General features: G+C 45.1%; 1 long non-coding RNA gene across 1 annotated transcript; it reads right to left on the bottom strand.

Annotated features, from left to right (window-relative positions):
• Positions 1 to 13,753: 13,753 nt before the first annotated feature.
• Positions 13,754 to 14,715, bottom strand: LOC122373071. The gene is made up of 2 exons (XR_006254971.1): positions 14,598 to 14,715; positions 13,754 to 13,979 (listed from the first exon to the last, which is right to left on the bottom strand). It is a non-coding gene; the product is annotated as an uncharacterized LOC122373071 (long non-coding RNA).
• Positions 14,716 to 15,174: the final 459 nt, after the last annotated feature.

Below are 15,174 nucleotides of genomic sequence, written 5' to 3'. Positions count from 1 at the left end.
AAATTTCATTTTCTAAGATCAAATTATCAGAAGTGTGAAAGAAAGGCAGTTTTGTGCGGTCCCAACGATATCAAGCAGCGTTTGTATTTGTGCGAGTTGTGTACTGTTAACTGTTGTAAGCTTGTATGCCCTGCACGCGCTGTTAGCGTATTTGCTAGCATCGTATCAATGCTGGTGTGCTGTCATGCATCAGAAGCTGAACAATTCAGTAAAGCCTGAAACAGACTCTTCCCGCAGTCAGGAAATCACATGCAAGAGCCTATTCAAATACATAGAAGCACGCTCACATCAATCGCACGCACTTCCCGCATGCGATTCATGCGGGCAGAATTATAATGGATTTGAATAGGCTCTCGCATGCGATTTCCTGACTGCGGAAAGAGTCTTTTCAGGCTTCAAATGCAGAACTCCGTGAAATGTTTGGTAGCGCCTGCTGAATATTGGGCTAGCAGGACGGCGGCCAGTGGGCCTTGGCCAGTGGCTCCTTACCGGGCAGTTGTGTTAGACGCCGTTTGTATTCCGGTATGTCTCGTGCCGATGCTATGGAAGGAGCTCCTGGGACGGTGGCGTTACATCAGCTGACGGCACGTCTGTGACTAAGCGCGTGTGATGTCAGTGACATGAGGCCGTAAAGGGCACCTGAGTCGACAGTGTATAGGTCGATCCGGAAAAATACACATCGCCAACGTAACACCTAGGGTGGAGTGAGGATAAGAGTAGCTACTGATCTCGTACCATCTGGTCATTTATGTATAATTATCCGGCACGGTCACAATGTTTGCCTCTATCCAGTGGTCAAAACGTGCGAAATGTTCGTTTATCCTCCTGACCCGTCCTGTCCTCTCCTTCACAGTTGCAGCCAAAACTTCGTGCAAAATACAAACGGCTTGTATTCTGTTTAAACTTCAAACAGAATACTGGCCTTACAAGCCTATCTCAGAGGGCTTAGAGGCCGCTCTCTATTTGGTGCTTTCTGTGCTAAAGCAGCAAATGCCGGAATGGGCCTCCACTCGCCAGTGCGCGCGCCTGGCGAGGAACAGTCCAGCAGAGGACAGCAGGGCGACAGAAGACACCAGGCTGTGCTGGGCCGTGCTGGGCCGCACGTGTCTCGGCAGTCGTCTCGTACCCCAACATGGGACTGAGATCAAAGTGTGCAGGGTTTTGTTTGCTCGTGCATCTGTCGTCTGTGATCTTCTGTCGACTGATGTTGTGTCGTCTAAACGGGCAGCAATAGATCGGGAAACGGTTACAATAGTTACGTAGAAATGGAATAGAAGGGAACCTGTATGAAGATGTGACTTTGTGTTATTACACAAGCTGGTTATGTGTACCTGCAGGTACCTGCAGGCAGGTACATACACATAATACCTACAGGCTACACCGTATGGCTATCGAGCATTGGTTCTCAATAAAAAGAAACTCTGCGCCCTAAAGCGGATGATAAACAGATTCCATTATTTCCTAATATTTCAGCACCTTTTTATAAGAGGTATCCTGTTGAGCGCGCCTCTGATCACGCTCCTATGTACTTCAGTCCTGAAGCTAAGGACAGCCACGGCCTGAAGCTGCTGCTCCAGTCCTGGAGCTAAGGACGGCCCCGGAACTGGGAAGTCGCCCGCTGTGGCCGGTCCCGTCCCGCGGGGGCTGATCGCCGACCCCGCCGACGGGCGAGCGACTCCGGCAGATGAATTTTGGTGCAGAGCTCCCGTCGGATCAGCGGAGATTCTGAGTGAGCCGGCCGTCAGTGCTCTCTGATAATTGAGGCTTGTGCCGTCAAGTGGCGGTTTTAGTCGAGAGAAATGTTTATATTGCAGCTTTGCGGGGCGGTGTTTTCATTTGGCCAATGTTCAATGTTGTGTTCGTTGAATGCGACTGGTGTAGATTGGAAATGTGTTTCTTGCTTTAACGTTTGGTTGGAAGCGAGTGCAAACACTCGGTCTAAGCTCAAATCAGATTCGTAATTCATTACATTGTTTGCAGGAATATTGTTTGCGTTTTGAGCAGCTGCATTTCGTCATTCAAAGGTCGCCATAATCTGATTAGCTCCCCGTTCTCGAGGGAAGCATGATGCTATGGCAACTGTAGCGTATTTCCCCAGATTGGTAGGTTTCTGTGCCTCCCAGATGAGGATATGTTGGAAGCCTGAGCTGCGTAAAGCGGGCCATTAGCTCAGCCATATCATAACTTGGGGATTTACATGGGATAATTAATCCTCTTAGTTGAGCACTGAGCAGCGACCTCAGGGCTCTGAGCTTATGCCGATGTGGCTGTTTTTACCTTTTCGTTGTGTCTTTGGGACAGTGAAGTAAGAAAGCTCACCTACAAACGATAGCCTTGACTAAAAATAATTTATTTCACTGACCGAAAATAGTAACACGTAAATATCAATCATAAAAGTAGCATGAAACAACAGACAACCATGATTTGATAAATTCTAGAAGCTAAAGTGTCTGTGAGATAAATCAAAAACGTCCTGAACAGCCCAGCGTCGCCCTATCCCGCACTGAAAAAAACTTACACCTAGAGAGTTATTTTTGGAGTTTTTCCACTCCAGTTTGGCGAATAATCACGCACCAATGGCATATAATGATTATGTTTTGTAGCGTATTCTTACTCTCTGCATTGCATTAAGGGCGTTTTTGAAAGTTATTCTTAAACCTGGTACTATAATCATCTCTTTTGTGTTTTAGTAAGTGGTAATTTTATCTTCTAATTTTATCACGTGTCCTTTTTATTCTTTCGGGTTATAAATTTATATCAGTCTCAAAGAGGCATGGGGTGATTTTAGCTTAGTTCACAGTGATAAACAAGGTCATTGGAATATATTTGTGCTGAACTCCCATTAGATGGTAATAAAATTGACAGCTAGAGTACTTTTATCAAAACTGCATAAAAATAAACCGCTGTGGAGTAATTAGGGTAATTTTTATACTCCATTACGGCTGATAAATTGACGCGACAGAATAAAACTATTCTCATGTAGGTGTAAAAATTACTTCCTTCGTGATAAAACTATCATGTCCGGACAATAATTTTATAACCATGGAGTAATATTATGTGGTAGCATTACTAACATTATTCTTCGGGAGTATTCGGGAGCGTATTTCAAGCAATACTGTATCACTTTCTTGATATTCCTATTCCGTCGTGACATAACTAATCTAAAAGTGATTAATCTATTCGTCCAGCACAGTATTATTCCAAGAATAATATTTTCGGAACGTCTCTTCAGTTCGTGACCATTCGCGACCGCCATTGTGCTCAAGTCGTCAGAACCAAGGCCTTCTGTCAGAGAACCGAGCAAGCGTCCCAGTCCTCGAAGGTAAGCTGAAATTACTGTATACTTTGTGTTTTGTTAGTATGACTCCTAACAGTAATCCGTAGTATGACCATACAATCCAAGAAATGCGTTGACGTAGATTTGCGGACGAAGATTTCCGCGATGATGAAATTCTGGAAGAGAAATTGTCAAAACAAATTGACAAATTGTTGTTACAAACAAACAAAACAAATTGTTAAAACGGTCATATCCGGACATCTACTTTTTGTTGTTTCTATCCTCCCAATATCACGATAGAAGAAAACACGTTTAATGAACGTATTTATATCTTGTTCACTGTTCACTGCCTGATAAAGCTGTCCATGAAATTAAAAAAAAACGGTTCTTTTCTTTCTCAAAGGTGACTCTGCGGAAGAACAGCTTCCGACAGAAACTTCGGAACAGATTCAAGAACTGTCGAAAGCCACTGAGCATTGAGCAACGCCGTCATCGACACGGAAAGACGAGCCAGGGGCATCGATGTGAAAAAGCGTGCGGCAGCTGAAGAGGGGATGCCGGGGATGTTTCCCAAAACGAAGAAGTCGAAGCTAGACATCTGCACCGAAACCGCCAAGTTCAGTGCCAAGCTAAAGCACACCGATGTCACTCACAAGACATCTGTTCTCAAAGATTCCTTCGAGGTTCGGCGGATATGCCTCACGAGCAACCGAAACCGGAAGACTGGCGAGGAGATGAAGGAGATATTCCCGGATATGTACAGCGAAGCTGCCGCAAGTGTTGCTTTATTCGGTATTTAAAAGTCTTGTCTAATGTTATGTGTGATTGAACTCGAGATTCCTTTACTAACAGGGAAGTTCAGTAGGAAAATTTGACCGCCACGGTGACGTCACAGTGGCTATGCGTAAGCGTGGTGTAGTTAAAATGTCACATTTGACATCTGTGCCTTTTAAGGGTGGATTATCGAGAAACGGGGCTTCAAACATTCATGTCAACGTGTTTTTTATAAACTTCCCAATTATAAGCTCGCCAGTTGACCCAGATGATCACCATCTTCCTATGTATCATGAATGCGTGGGAACTTTTTTCCCGCCAGCGCGGCAGCGTGATGTACCTAACGGTAAAGGAATTTTGAAACTCGTTAACGGGGGATGGTTGAACTGAACTGGCACCATTTTATATCCACGCCATCAGGGAACAACATTGGATAGGAAAACATCTGGAAAATTTGTATAATTTTTAACCCACTCCCTCTGGTTTTTCTACCGCCTGCTGTGAAGTCACCCCCCCCCCCTCCCATCTAACTTGGCGGGTCCTAAGCAACGTAACCGTAACAAAACGCTCAAGGCGGAGTTGGGAATCTTGTCACAAACCATGACGAAAGCATTCCAGTCATTTTTACCAGGTAAAAGATCACCAGAGGTTGACACTTGACGTGGCGCGCTTTCAAACTTTTTGTGAGCTGGAGTAACTTACCTGACCTGACCTTCCACAATGATATAATGTTCACTTGATGTTGCTTGATGTTAATTCCATTCATTAATGTGATTTTGCGATGTTTCCAGGTGTGGACTGACTTGGGAATGATCATGGGGCTCGAGGAGGACGTGAAGGAGCATGTCCTGCACAAAATCAGACATACCGCGAAGAAGTATGCCCAGACGATAATAAACGTGGAGCCGGCCGACAAAGACGGTGAGTTTTGAACGGGCACAAGCATTTTTTTTTTTTAGCGAATGTAAAGTTAGGCCCGAGGTATTTTCGATAAATACGAGGTCAGGCCAAAACATTAGCCAAGGCCAAGTGTAGGAAGGTATTTCCCACGCATGCTTCTTCCTGCACGATGGAGAAATGACGTTTCACATATCCCAATAGCGTAATACATTAATAGCAGAGGGCAGGACAACTGTTTATTTTCTTGATGATTTTTTTTTTTTTTTTGGCTTAAAGGAAGACTGCCACGTTTTTTTACACAAAACGGTTTTCACTAGACCTAACCCACCTATGACCTACCCTGAAGTCTGTTTCCCAAAATTCGGCCTAGTTTTCAAGATATCCGCAATTGGACTTCATAAAGCCATCACAAATGTGTGGAATATGGGAATGTAACATTACCATGTAATGTTACATCCCATCTCCCACACTTTTTGTGATAGCATCAATGTGAAGTTCGAATGCGGGTATCTCGAAAACTAGGACGAATTTCGGGAAACGGACTTCAGGGTAGGTCATAGGTGGGTCAGGTCTACTGAAAACCGTTTTAAACCGAAAACCGTAAAAAGGTGGCACTTTAACGACGGGCGGGACAACATGTTCACATGTTGTACCTCACCTTTGGACAGCCAATCGTCGTTGGTTTTGCTATTAGTCAAAAAGTGTTGTTTAACTCTAGTGATATTGAAAAGTCATGGTTGTCTCCATTCAGGTTGTCTCCATTCATGGTTGTCTTTTTTTTTCTCCTCTCACCTCTTTATTATTAAATTAAACGAAACACAAGGACGTACAAATCACTTATGCAACACACACAAGGTACACGAATCACAATCAAAGAAGGACATAAACATGACATTGGCCCACATTCACGACACCAACCACACAGGCTTTGGGCGGCAGGTCACGACCGATGGCCGGCGGATAACGGACGCGCGCGTCGCGCGTCGACGCTTCGTGCGTCGAGGCTGATTTCTCTGCGCACAGTGTAGCGCCGCACTGCGTACACATGCCATAAAGTATGCACGCGACGTCCAAGTGCCGGCACAACGACCATGTGAATTTATTTGCGGACAATATTCACTGAAACAAGCCTCCGTGGTTCCTGTATACGACTTTTTCCCACTTTTCCCAAAATTGGTCGAGCTTATCATCTTTTTTTGGCAATCGCTTTTTCAATTTCGTGCTGGTTCATGACCATTTTTATCGCACCTTCTACACTTGGTTGTTGAGTAGAATTGTTTTGTAATTTACATGCTACGATATACTGCTTGCACAATAAAATTACTAAGTTAATTATATTTGGACTGGACGCACTACCGAGAAGCACCGTTTTGGCGTTTACGAAACTGTTTGGAAGACGAAAGGCCGCCGTTATCTTACCTAGCACCTTATCCCAGATTTCGCGAACATCAGTGCAGCGATAGAAGAAATGTTCGAGCGTATCTACCTCAAAACATTTCAGGCATAATCTGCTACCAATAATGTTTCGTGAACATAGGAATTTACGTGTTGGAATATATCTGTGTATAATGCGAAAATGCAATGATTGTAATTTAGTAGACGTTGTTACTTTGTACGGTATCTCGTACATATCTCCCCAACAATCAAAAGAAATGCCCTCTTGTTCCCATTTGCATTGAGCGGTAGGTGTTTTAATCGTTAACAACTTTCTGTATATGTGATTACACATGAGTGCCCTCAAACAAACTTTCAAAGTGGCACTCACATTAATAAGGCAACATTTTCTATCATCTGGGTCCAGCATAGCCCTGGTGTTTAGCCTAACCATTTGTTTCCATTTGGACGGTATTGCATTTTTTATGCTCTGCAGTGTGAGGAAGTCAACTCTTAATTGTGGCATTTTTTCCTTCAGTTGACTGAAGCTTAGCATACTTCCATCGGGCCCAACTAAGTCATCTACTATTTTAATGCCAGCTTCATACATTTCCTTTTGAAAGGCAGGCTTCCCTCCAATTAATACCGTGTCATTATACCAAATCGATTCAGCTCTTGCTTGGAGGGCTTCGCAAGGTTCTTTATAAAATAACTCTTGATACTGGCCGACCACTTGTTTATAAAAATCAGGAATGTTCGACTTTTTAACGAAGTGCCTAGCGTTACGGTTCCTTAGCAAATCATCAATGCTATACTTTCCTATGCGAGCCTGAATAATCTTTCTCCACTGCGAGTCCACATTTGTGTACATTCGTTTAACCCATTGCAACCTTAATGCATCATAAAACTTCAATGTATCCGGCGCTTTTAAGCCACCCTCTCTAATACCTAGGCACAAGACACTGGCGGCAACTTTCGGGGGTCTTCCCCGCCATAAAAACTTCATAATCAAACCTTGAATCGTTTGTAGGTCTACCTTAGGGATGCTCACAGAGGAAGCTAGATACACTAGTTGGGATGCGACAAGCGTCTTTGAAATGGTTATGCGTCCCTTTAACGTTAAGTGCCTCTGAGACCAATTGTTCAGCACATTCCTAATCCTTGTAATAACAGGTGCTACGTTTTCTTCCGCACAGTCAGCGACGGCGCTGTGGGTGATGCCAAGGATTTTCAACTTCGAGACAGCTTCAATTCCTTCCACGGCCTCCTTCCTAAATTTAGCTGATCCTACCCACATCAATTTCGTTTTCGTTCTGTTTATTTCAAGTCCAGAAACTTTTCTGAATTTGTCTAATACTTCTAATACTCTATGCACCGACGCTTCAGAGTTCAAGAATACCGTTGTATCATCGGCATACATGCTCAATTTTACTTCGATGCCAGCAATGGTAATTCCCTTGATTAGCCTATCTCTTCTTATCTTGTTCGCTAGTATTTCTCCTACTAAGTTGAACAGTAAACCACTCAGCGGAGAACCTTGAAAAGTACCGCGACCGCACGCAAACCAATTTGACGTAAAACCGTTATTGCAAACAGCCAGAAGTGAGCCGTTATATAAAAGCTTTATCCATGCTATCAATTCAGGACCAAAATTAAATGCTTTCAATGTGTGCCAAATAAACTCGTGGTTGATTGAATCGAAGGCATTTTTGTAATCTACCGCTAATACTGCACCTCCTAAGTCATCTGACTCACAATAGTTTATTACATCTGCTATGAGTCTCGAATTCTCACCAATATACCTCCCTTTCAAGAACCCACTTTGATCTTTGTTTACCAATTTGTCAGCAACTTTCTTTATTCTTATCGCAATCACTTTGGCAATCAATTTATAAATAACATCTAGGAGACAAATGGGTCTCTTATTTGACAGCAACTTTTGATCACCTTTCTTAGGTATTAGCGTCAAAATCCCTCTTCTATGAGTTATGAATAATTGACCGTTATCTTTGGCATCGTTAAAATAGCTCACAACTATGTCCCCAATCTCATTCCAGAAGAAAGAGAAAAATTCGGCAGAAAATCCTGAGATTCCTGCTGCTTTATTTTTAGCCATGCCAAGTAATGCCGCACTGCATTCCTCTTTCGTTATATACCCTTCACATCTATTTTTCTCTTCCTCCGTTAATCTTGGGTCTTCATCGCTCAAGGCAAACTCATCTAGATATTCTTCGTTAGTTAATTGTTTTGAATAAAGCGATTGAAAGTGTTCAACGCACATGTTGAGAATAGGTCGATTACCTTGTATTAGCGATCCGTCATCAGTTTGGAGGGTGCTTATCGTTTTTTGCATCGCTCTCTGTTGTGCAGTTCTCATGAAATACCTTGTTGGCTTTTCCCCTTCTTCTGTCCATACTGTTTGAGATCTCAAAATTGCTGCCTTGCCACGGTTAATTTTGATCTCATCTAATCTTTGTCTGGTATTTTCGTACTCTTTGACCAGTTCCTCTGTCGGCGAACTGGCGAGCTTTGACTCGCATTTACTTAATGCGTCATATAAAAGATTTTCTGTGCGACGTAGCTCGTACGCAATTTTCTTACTTCTTTTTATCGCAAGCACTCTTATGTTGCTTAATAGCATATCGATTATCACTCCTTTCTGAATGTTTTGATGATAAGGTTCAGTTTTTATCAAGGCTTTATTTATTTCAGACTTAGCTGCGTTAATGAATTCATCATCTAAAAGAAGGGAATTATTGAAGCGCCACAGACCGGGCCCTCGGGGTTCATCCGAAAAACAAAATGTTAACGTAATAAAGCTGTGGTCACTCAGGATGCCGGTATCGATATGGGCTTTTACTACATTGTTGTTGATTATCCAGCTGCTTACAAAAATCATATCAATTCGAGACTGCTGCAGAGGGTTTATTCTCCTCCAAGTAAATTTTTTCTCCGTTGGGTGCAGTGTTCTCCAAGCATCTTCCAGAGAAAATTCTCCTATCAACTCTCCTAGTTTTTTACTAGCTCTGCTTTCCCGGAAGGAATGACTGTCAGTGTCGAGTGAACTTAATCTAATATTAAAGTCTCCCGCCATAACTATTTTAGCACAACTGAAATCAGTCAAGACTTGTCTCAGTTCATTTAAGAAATCGCATTTTACGTTTTGATCGTCAACGGCAGGTGCATATACCCCTAACAACACTACTTTATTCGGTATAGATCCAATTTCCACACAGACTAATCTTCCTTCATGATCAGCAAGTAATTCATTGACGCTATACTCAAATCCACCCGGAACCAACACAGCAACACCTGCTTGTCCTGACTCTGAACCATGTGAGAAGAAAATTTGTCCCTTCCATTCATTCTTCCATGTGTTTTCCATCGACGGTCTAGAGTGTGTCTCTTGAAGAACAACGATACATTTTTTGTACTTTATTCGAAGATGACGAAAAATGGATCGTCTTTTGGTGCGATTGCGTAAGCCTCTCGTATTAAAGGAAACCACCGAAACTTCCTTCATGAACCAGCCGGTAGATTTACAGCAAGGCTATATGTTTTAAGAGGTCTTGGTTGTACCGGCACCACCGCGCGGCACAGACAAATATGGCAGTATATGCACGCCAAAGGAAACCTAACACGTATATCACCAGTAAAACCATCATTTACAATGAAAAAAGAACTCAATACCTCTAGACCCCACACTTCCCATTCCCCTAACATTACGGCCGTCCGCAGGCTAGTCATATGGACCTCCTACAGACACAGCAGTGCACGAGCGTGCCGCTCCGGGCAGCAATTATCGACGCATAATGGCAGATAACTTCTCACAACAGGTTAAATGCGTCTAGTCAAAAGTCTGATACGTCTAAGCTATCTGTTACAGATCAGAAAACTTTTCCAAACGAGAATATACGTAGAAAATTGAGATGACACGTAAACAACTAAATACATAAATAAATGAATAATAAAAATGAATATCTTATGAAAAAAGCATTTCTATATTATCTTGCAGGGTTCACTAATACAAGACACAAGAAATTCGTCTAATACAGGCGTCATTGGTTAGCTGTACGTTAATGCTAGAAGACAAACATCTACCAAGAATCATCAAGGCGCTATTTAGGAGCACTTACTTCAACGACCAGTAAACGGACCGAACCCGGTGACGAAGACCTGCACCGGAAACGGTTTCCGGTGACCGCGCACCGGTCTCACCGGGCTCAGACGACTGACGTCACCGGGTCTCCAGAAGCGGCGACCGCCGGACTGTTCGGCACCTCACCGCGCGACTCCGTCGACGGCCTCGCGGCCGACACCGGCTCGGAGTCTGACGCGGCACAGGATTGCGCTGCAGTAGAACCCGGCTGTGGGACACCGGATGAAGACGAAGGCGTTGATGTTCCCTTACCGGGCCCGGCCGAACGTACATACGGCGATGACGCCGCTTTTCCGCCGGAGGCACCCACCGCAGGGAGGACGCCCGAGTGAACAGAGGGCGGCGGCGGACGGCCACGGTGCCGAGTCGGGAAACGGGAGCCGTCCAAGACTCGCCGGAGGGCGGCTTGATCAGCAACCATGATATTGTCGCCACGTTTCACACGCCGACAGAACACAACGCCACGTCGAGTGAACACCGACGCGATTTTCGCACCGTTACAGGGCTTACGAGCCTCGAGGAGTTCATTATAAATTGCTCTGTTGCTCGGGGTCAGGCTCTCATTTACATAAAGAGGTGACAGCCTTTCCTTGCGCGCTGAGTGAGCACTGCCGGAGTTCATGGAGAAGCGGCGTTCATAAATAGAGTCACGTACCCGCTGTTTCGCGAACTTCACGATCACTTTGTCGTCGCCCTGAAGGCGATGTGCGGTCTGTAAGTCCGCAGCGGTCAAGCGGATGTCCGGGTCGCGTTTGTTGATAACATCAACGACTTGTTGTTCGATCTCTTCATTTGGCCGACGCTTCCCGAAGTCCGAGCAGGTGAAAATCAGCGAAGTCATCCGCCCGTTCATGTCCATGGATTCTACCTGCTTCTGCAGCTCAATATTGACGTGAACTTGCATCTCTAATTGTTCAGATAATCTTCTGATTTCTATGTCGCGATTCATTTCTTCACCCTCAAGAATGGAGATCCTCTTTTCAAGCCGATCAAATTTGGCCTCAAACGCAGAAATAACCTTTTGTATGCCGTCGCCGATCATTTGCTGTATGGCGCTCAGCGTCTCGGTGTTCAGCCCCACCCCGGCCGGACCGGACGCCGGGGCGGCCAGCCCTGTAGCCCGGGGCAACGACCGGCCGTCCAGCGCCGCCGGGACGGGAGGGCTGCTGCCCCGGGCCGCACGTTTTGCGTTACGTTCTTCGACGCGTCTCACCATGTCAGAAACGGAAGATCGACGCTTGCGACGACCACTTTCTGTGCCGGAAGTAGCACAGTCGGTGGAAAAGGCTCCCTCACTGTCCGAATCTGAAGCCATGGTGTTTGAAGACGACTGGATCCGGTGAACAGCGCAATAGATATTTCCTCACCTCTTATGTACGAGCACACAGCACTCGGTAGCAATTCACAAAAAGTCGCTCTGCCGCCAACCTCACTTAACACTGGCCGCTGCCCGGGCGTGCACTGAGCAGCGCTCACGCCACTGCCATGACTGGAGCCGCGGACGGGCGACCCGACCTCGGCCACGGTCAGCCGCCGACTTTTTCATGGTTGTCTTCATTGTCTCCAAATATACCACAGTTACATGCAGTTTGATACCTACTTGCACTCCATACTTAACCATGACAGCGGAACATCGGGTACTAATTTCTTATTTCACTGAAATATTTTAACGACGTATAATTATTTTGTAATTATGCACCACGTTTAGTTGTAAGAGTGTATCGTACTACGCAAACGTACTACGCATCGTACTACGATTTTGAGATTGAAAATAAATCAGGAAGAAGCGAAGAATCGTCTCCAGATACTGTAGATGGCATAGCCAGCTACTGTACGAACGCGGTTCCTTGTTTCTCTCCTAGGTTTCCTTTACGTTTATTTGTACGATATGCATTGATGCCAACTGACTGCAATATTCTTTTTCACGGCAGACGACGAGCTGCTAGCTCTACTTGCCTATGGCTGTGGAACAGCCATTGGCACCTTGGCGGATCCGAGAAACGGGGTTCGTCAGGCAGGTGAGGAACTATCGGTGGACGGTGTGGTGGTCTGCCAACTGCCGGCCACCAGGTTGGAGACCGTGGCCCTAATGACGGCCGCCCACGCTGTCTTCTACACAAAGTTCACGGGGCCCTGCAGGGCCCTGTTCGAGATTCTTTACCGGAGTGTGGGATTCGATGTAAACCTATCTGGCTTATCACAGAAGGTGTGGGAGGTTACCCAGGTAGTGTAGAACCAGCATCGGAGATGCCCACTTCGAATGACTGGCGACCTGTAGCTCACCTGTGGTTCAAGTGACTCGTGACTTGTGGCTCACCTGTGGCTCAAGTGACTCGCAACGTGTGGCTCACACTGCTGGAGCCTCTGTATTATGACTAATTCAGCTGCAGCGGTCTCAGTACGCCAATGAGTCTCAGTACGTCTTTCATAGCCCAGATCACGCTCGTTTTATATGCCATCCGTGGCGGTGGTTCTGTGCGCAGATGTTATTCGTTAGCCTCAGTGTTAACCATACACGCTCGTTTTATCTGCCATCCGTGGCGGTGGTTCTGTGCGAAGATGTTATTCGTTAGCCTCAGTGTTAACCATAACGCCCTTGTGAGTTGTGACCTTGAACGTCCTTCCAGTGATTTCGCATTGCGGCCGGCACAGAGGAAGTTTTGCCTCCCAGTTGAGACGCCGCTTCTCAACTAGGAAGCAAAATTACGTCCCTGTCAGCCGCAATGCGCCATCACTGGAAGTGCGTCCAAATTAAGATGTACCTGCTGATGCTCAGGTACCATTCGTTAATCAATTGTTGGTGTTTCAATACATTGTTTAAATGCATTCCTTATTTTACACTTGGTCATAATATTATCACATCACCCCGCATTATCAGGGGTGGTACTTTTACACCGGGGCTTGATTTTACCGGGGAGTTACTCCGGGGTAAAATTATCGAAAAAAGGAGTGCTTTTTGGCATGGCAATATTATTCCCCGAATGGGAGTAATTTAAGTATTAAGTTAATAAAATTATCATCTGGTGTAATTTTATCCAAAGATAGCATACTTTTATCCTCCGTCATAAAATTACTCCCTAGCGCGAATAATATAAGCGTTCGGATACTAAATATATTCTATATGCTAGTTTTATTCCCCAAAACTCCCCATTTTAGGCGCTTATGCCAGGTCATAAAATTATTCGATTGCAGGAGTGCTTTTTGGCATTCTAAAATTAGAAAATGGGGAGTAAGTTTTTTTCAGTGCGGGCCACGTGTTCCATCTCTCCGTTGGCAGACATGTCCTCTCCGTTGTACCAGTTCTGACGTGCTCGATGGACCCATTTTCAGCGTGCCGTGGACGCGGCGCCTAGCAGCGCACCCAGTGGTACTTCCACCTGCCGCGGTGGCGCCGCCGGCAGCAGCGCGCGTTCGAGTAGCGCGAGTGGCAGTAGCGCCAGCCGCGCGGACACCGCTGGCGGCACGGCCTGTGGTGGTGACCCGGGTCGGCGCCGCCTGCAGGGCCGGGCAGCGGTCAGCCAGCTGGCAGCGATGGAACCACTAACCTATCGCGCTACGACAGCCGCCCATGTATGATTGTGGAGGATACTGTTATCTGAAATCGCACGCTACTATGAGCGCGTGTTCCAAACCCGGTGACATTTATTTTTGTGTAAGAATATATCAGTTTCGATCGGCTCGATTCCAATGTTAACAGATTGTGAGCACATTTGCATTTTATCCCATGAAAAAAATATATATATATAAAGTATGCTGCAATGGTAGACGGTTACCTATTGGTGACAACAAATTATGCAATTAAAATGGGCAATTAGAAGGAGACATTTTGTTTTTCTCACAGACAATGGCAATACAAAAACAATATAATAAGACCAGATGTTTCGACAACAAAGTGCCTTCGTCAGTGGAAAGCAAGATATAGGCTTTACATATTTTTATCGATGTATGCCTATATCTTGTTTTCCACTGACGAAGGCACTTTGTTGTCGAAACGTCTGGTCTTATTATATTTTTTTTGCATTGCCATTGTCTGTGAGAAAAACAAAATGGGCAATGTTTCAGACTTCCGACAGTGGGCATGATGGACCGATGCTGCACCGATTCGGCACTCACCCAATGACAGCGTTCCTAACAGAACGATCACCACCAGGAGCCAATGGAGAAGCTTCATGCTGCTGTAGCGTGCCTCACGGCGACCCTTTGACAATTGGCCCTGACAGTCCACCTCCCATTATATGGGTGGGCTGGAATGGCGCACTGTCATATGACAGTGAAATGGTGACTAATTTGGCGACCTTTTACTTATGTAACCTAACATTTGTGCGGTTTGTTTGACATGATTATTGAAGGGGAAGATTTGCCTGAAAACCCGCGTCGTAGCGGGTTATGCATTCATTTGTCCATCTTTTCTTCAATTTTCGCTGGTATTCAAAATACCTACAACCTACCTACATGCTACAGTAAACTTTTTAATGCAATCCATGATCTTGACCTGAAGACAAATTTCCAGACTGACCTTTAAATGGACCTCCCTTCAAAAAGTTAATGAATTGGCATGAAAGTGATGTCGCTCCGTTCAGAAAAAGCGAAAAGGAATATCTACCAAATTTCACCGAAAAAATTTTTCACCGGTTTTCAAGATATCCCTCGCCAGGCGAGGGCCTTTTCCATAACACGGACGGCGAAGGGG

Source organism: Amphibalanus amphitrite, unplaced genomic scaffold, assembly GCF_019059575.1.
Source record: "Amphibalanus amphitrite isolate SeventyFive unplaced genomic scaffold, NRLGWU_Aamphi_draft 001440F_arrow, whole genome shotgun sequence".
In the NCBI taxonomy this organism is placed as follows: Eukaryota; Metazoa; Arthropoda; class Thecostraca; order Balanomorpha; family Balanidae; genus Amphibalanus; species Amphibalanus amphitrite.
Note: the sequence above shows the minus strand (reverse complement) of the source record. Positions and strands in the feature narration are given on the sequence as shown.